The sequence below is a fragment of the Capsicum annuum genome, chromosome 6, assembly GCF_002878395.1.
Source record: "Capsicum annuum cultivar UCD-10X-F1 chromosome 6, UCD10Xv1.1, whole genome shotgun sequence".
NCBI lineage: Eukaryota > Viridiplantae > Streptophyta > Magnoliopsida > Solanales > Solanaceae > Capsicum > Capsicum annuum.
The window spans coordinates 153983762-153989761 of NC_061116.1; positions in this window are offsets into that span (position 1 = coordinate 153983762).

Sequence of the window (6000 nt, forward strand, 5' to 3'; positions counted from 1 at the left end):
TATAAATACATTTTATTAAATAATGGATGCAAGAATCAAGTTATGCTCACTCTCACAAGGAATTCATAAGTTACACATAATGAACCATCGGCTTTCCCTTAGTGTAGCACTTCACTAATATATAAATGATGAAGCTTAGTATCAATAGGTCTTTCGTGGTTGTAATGTAGGCAAAGGGCCAGGTAGGAACTATTTTGGCTTAATAGTGACTATCTTCCCTAAGCGCTTTAATACATGACTTTATACATTTAATTTAACTCTAACAACCAAATCACACCATTTTTGTCTACCCCATTCTTTTGTTTTCACCCTATCTTATTAAGCTCATTTAAATACACTATGGTGGGAGGATTCTATGCCTAACTCATTCAATTTGAACAAATTTTTATTCTTTTCATCACTCAAATCCCTACCACAACACATAATAATTCTTTTTAACACCAATAGCTAATACTTTAGGGGCTTTAATTTCAGTTCTTCCTTCTTCAATTTCAAGCTCCTTAATTCACTAATTTTACTCTAAAGATCTTAGGATCTTTGGATCAAATTAAGGTTTCTCAAAGAATGGATTAGGCTACACATGAGGCTGCTGAAGAAAAGGCTAAAGGCTCAATGGGTCTTACTAGGATTATGCACAAAGGTAGGTCAAAAAGAAGGTATAAAACAAGGCTATCAAAGAAATCCATATATCATATCCTAAACCCACACTCTTTATTAAGCTTTGCACACAGACCAAGAAAGTTCTAGACATCACATGCAACAAGGAATATACAAATGCCTTACATCATAGATGGCACATGCTTAACTCAATAAGGTTATCTTAGACTATTAACCAAATAATAGCATGAATTCAACTTTAAGACATAAATACAAGAGTCATAATCATGAGGCTAGGAGTCTAAGAAGTAGCAATTCATACAATCAACATGCTCTTTACCACAAAAACACTTGCATCATGCATTCATATAGCACCAACAGGGACATCTCACTTATTCAAAACACAAATTTATCCTAAAATTGGGAATATTCCCACCCACACTTAAAATCTACTTTGTCCCAAAAGTGAACTTTAAAAGAAGAGATATAAATACTCCTTGAGGCCTCTAGGACTATCTAGTAGCTGTTTTAAACATTAAGAGGTCCAATGACCCCACACTTAGTCATTGCTATGCTCCTTAGCTTTGGTTTTTCGATACTCAAACTTCCCATCAACTTGTGACTCAACAAAAATAAAAACTATGTGAAGTTAAAACTAAAAATGGAAAAATGAAACATACAAACTTTAACATGGGTTGCCTCCCAAGCAGCGCCTAATTTGGTATCGCGACACGACCCAACTAAACTTAACCAAATTCCTTCATCCTTTTTATCACACTTGAAGGCCATCTTTTTATTTGTTTCTAAACTCTTGAGTGTGAACTCTCAAAGTCAAAAAAATTTCCAACTTTAGCCTTTTCAGGCTTATCAATCTGCATCATGTCAGTCTTAGAATATTGTGGCTTAAGGTACTTAATGAGGGTGTTCAATAAGGTCTTTTGTGGAATATGCTCCACCACCCCACACTTATTTCATTCAATCACAGTAATCATGCATAAGTATTTATAGTGGATAGTGTGTTAAGCAATTTGTACACTCTAAAAACCGCCTCTTCATCCTCCAACCTCATTATGAGTGACCCCTCGCTTACATAAATTAAAGCTCCTCCCGTTGCTAAAAATGGATGCCCCAAGATGATTGGTACCTATTCGTCTACCTAAAAATCTAGAACAATAAAGTCAGCAAGAATAATAATTTTACCAATCTTTATGAGGATATCCTCTATCACTTCTTCATGGTGGCTTATGGTCCCATTTGTCTACCGCAGTAGTACCGAGCTTGGTCTAGGCTTTCCTAAACCCAATATGTTCAACAAAGATGGGGGAATTAAGTTGATACTTTCCCCTAAATCACTAAGTTCCTAAACCATCTCGTTCTTGCCTATCTAAATGGGGAGAGTAATTTTCCCAAGGTCTTTAAGCTTCCTGGGCATCTTTTAAGACACCAAAAAAATACACTTCTCAGTGAGTGCTACCGCCTCCACATCCTACAACTTAACTTTGTTAGCAACCATATTTTTCAAGTACTTAGCAAACTTAGGCATTTTCTGTAAAACATCTTCAAGAGGTAAATTAATGTGAAGATCACTGAATATGTCGAAGAACTTCTTGAAACACAAATCCTTTTTTTCCTTTATGTGCTTCTGTAGAAAAGGTAGTTATGGGATCTTCGGCACTTCTTCAGCAGCTTTTTCTTATGAGTAATCAAACTTCCTTGACTTTTTAGCAACTTTATCAATAACATATTAGGGAGTTAAATCTTCATGTACCTTTTTAGTTTTCTTATAAGGTTCTTCGTTAAGCTCTTTATCACTCCTCAACGTCATTTCCATAACTTATTTTGGATTTTCAGTATCTCCTAGTAAACTACCTTGTGGGTGGGTATTTAGGGTCTGTTGTAACTTCCCCAATTGCAACTTTAAGCTTCTCATGGCCACTTTCTATTTTTATACATATGCAACTAACTGTATTTGATTAGTTAGAATCTATTTCATCATCTCTTTAAGGTTGCTAGTTGATTGATTTCCTTTTGCTTGTGGTTGCTGAATTTGTTGTTGTTGGGCGTTCCATGGCTGATTGTGCCACTTTATGTTGCAGGCATTTCCATAATTCTACCTTTGAACATTTTCCACATACATCACAGACTCAAGATTGGCAGCACACATAACCGTTAAATGGTCACTGTTACCACAAACTTTAGACTATTAACTGTGGATACATACTGTGTGGCACCTAATTTTATGTTGCTGGTCTAAGTAGTCAACTGATTTTGTAATGCAACAATTTTATCATATATTGCAGTAAACTGATCCACTTACAGAACACCTGCAACCTTTTTAGTAACATACTTTGAGTCTGAATTCCACATGAGATTAGCTTGTGCAATTCGGTTCAACAAAGTATATAGCTCATTATACGTCATCTCTAGAGCTTGATCACTTGCACCTGAATCTAATAAAATCTTAGTGTTATGGTCAAGTGCCTTAAAAAAAGTATGAGCTAATACCTTATTGGACTGTTGATGGTGTGGACAATTCATAGTAGTGCCTTGAAATACTCCAAGCTTGATATAAATTTTTATTCGACTTCAGTTTAAAGCACATAATCTCACTGTGAAGTCTCTCAGTCTTACCAGATAGGAAAATTGGATGAGGAATCTTCTAGCTAAGTCCTCCCATGATGTGATTGAATTTGTAGACTCAGCATTCAACTACTTTTTTGTTTCCCCTAGTAGTGAGAAGAGGAATAGTGTTATCCTCACTTAGTCAGTATTTACACCAGTAAGGATGAATGTGTCACTGATTTCCAGTAAATTTCACAAGTGGACCTGTGGATCTTCATGTGAAAGCCCGGTGAATTGTCCACTGCTTACAGAAACTGCACCATATTCTGTTTGAGCTCAAAATTACCTCCAGCTTCTGGTTTCTGAATGGAGAGGTCAAATTTGTTGGAAGTGGGATTGCCACTTCTCTAACTGTCCTATGGGCTTCTTGTTCATCAACCATGATAACAATAATATCTTGATCTTCTTTGATTTATGGAACACATGGGAGAAGGATTTCTTTTCTTCTTCGTTGATGGAAGAGTTGCTCAGGTTTGGGGCTTGGTTCAACCAAATCTCAAGCCCTTGCCATCTTAATATTTGAAAACCTATTTCTTGCAAATACAAAACCAAGGCCAAGCATAAAACACCAAAGAAATTTAAAAGCCAAAACTAAAGATAATATAGTTGCCAAATTACAAGTTCCCGGCGATGGCACCAAAAACTTGACAACGCCCAAACGCATACACAAGTTTACGAAGTCTACCAAGTAACATAGTGGCCTTCAATAAAGCCGAATATCAATCCCATGGGGACTTTTTTTAACGACTATTCACTTTTAGTTCATAATTTAGATTAATTGATTCAAACATAACCAAAATAGAGTTTTGAATATTGTAAATTGCAAGTGAAGTAAATAATGCGTAAAATAAAGGTCTTGAGACAATCAATAGGAGAAAGCACAGGTTTAAAGCACTTCGAACAATCCTACTATGTTAATGAACTTCATTCGTTAACTTGTTTATCTTGGTTGTTGATTCATAGGGTTAATTGTATGATCATGGCCAACCGACCTCTAATCGTTTACCTAACTTGGATATTACAGCTACATCATTGAGAGGTAATATAATAATACAATTAAGTGCTTAAATATATCAACCTACATGTGAATCAAGTAAGGCTTCTAGGTACATCCCTGTCCTAGATGCTAATTTGAATTCCCTATTTTATAAAAGAATACAAACCCTACTTTGTTTATCCCTACGTTCTATGTCCCTATTCTATCTTCCGAGATCTTAAGGTTGACAATATATGTACTCTAATGGTGATCAATCCTTAAAATGATTAAAACAAGGATAAACAAGCAACTATAAATGATAAGTGAATTAAACGAAATTAATCCAAAATAATAGTAGTCATGTTCTTGGCTTTAACCCTGAAAAGGGAGTTTTTAGATGTTAATAGTCATAATCATCATCCAAATAATTGTAGCATTGATCCAAACCATTAAAAGGCTAAAACAAAGAATAATAAAACCTAATTTTCATGTGCAGTTGCCTCCTCTCCGATCCAAGACAACAAAAGTTATCCATAACGGGTTTTAATGCATTTATTTATAGTAGACTAATCATAAGCCATTTAGGAGTAGGATTTCACGTTATACTTTTATAGCTGGGCATAAAATTCCCACGTTTGAACTTTGTCGTGTCGTTCCATGCTCATCACTATAAGCCAGCGGATGCAGCATAACTGCATTAAGCTAAAAGAAATTAACAATTATTAATTGGTCCTTTATCGTGATGCGTCAATGGGCTCAATGCTATAAGTTTTGATGCGATGCAATTGGATTGATCTACTAGAATTCATCCATTGTTATTTTACCATCTACCATGATATGGTATTGATCTCCCAAGCATCCTAAGTTGGTTATGTTGCGATTTGTGCTTTAGTTGGTCCACTAAAGCTTTTTATGATATTTTTGCTTGATTTGAGGCTTGTAAATCCTTCATGTATCATCATAATATAGTTACCATGCCACTAATAACATTACACACCCTGAATTAAAGCTCAAAATGCCATATATTCATGATGATGAACTAGTGACTCAAGCTAGAACACTAATTTTCTTGTCTAGACTTTAAATGTTTAATTTGAAGCCAGACTCGTGTGAAAACATCTTTAAACATTGTAAGCATATATTTGGACACTTAGATACACATTTATATTATTATTAACACGTAAAGCATATGAATTATCCTCAAAATAAGGCTGAATAAGTTAGGATAACCAAACTAGAGTGCATAAATACACCAAATGTTAGATCTAAACCCTATAATTGCATGAGAGCTTCGAATTAAGGCTTGTAGATAATTTATGGAGCTTGGTTACTGATTATTCCATGATTTCCCTTTGAATTCATGATAAAATTTCTTCAATCAATTGATAAATTCTTAGAAATTAGGGCTTTGAATTCTGAAACTTTAAGGGTTGAGTTGAGACCCGATTTATGCTCTCTTTGTGCTCAACTTTTGAGCACAACTTTGTTGTCCTTTATGGGACCTCGTGATGGTATGCATAAATATTCAAAAATGTTAGAGGATGATTATGATAATATATTTTATACCTGAAAAGGTCAGAGGATGACAATGATAATATGCTTATATACCCGACAAGGATGGAGGATAATTATGATGATGATGGTTGTGATTATGATGATTATGATATTTATTATACTTATTGGTTTAAGTCTGGCTACTTCTAATGATAGTATGGATTCTGTTTCATTCATCTATGCATGCACATTGTCTATCACCAGTATGCACCTATATCTATCAGCCTTATGGGAGTTGCATAGGTATAAGA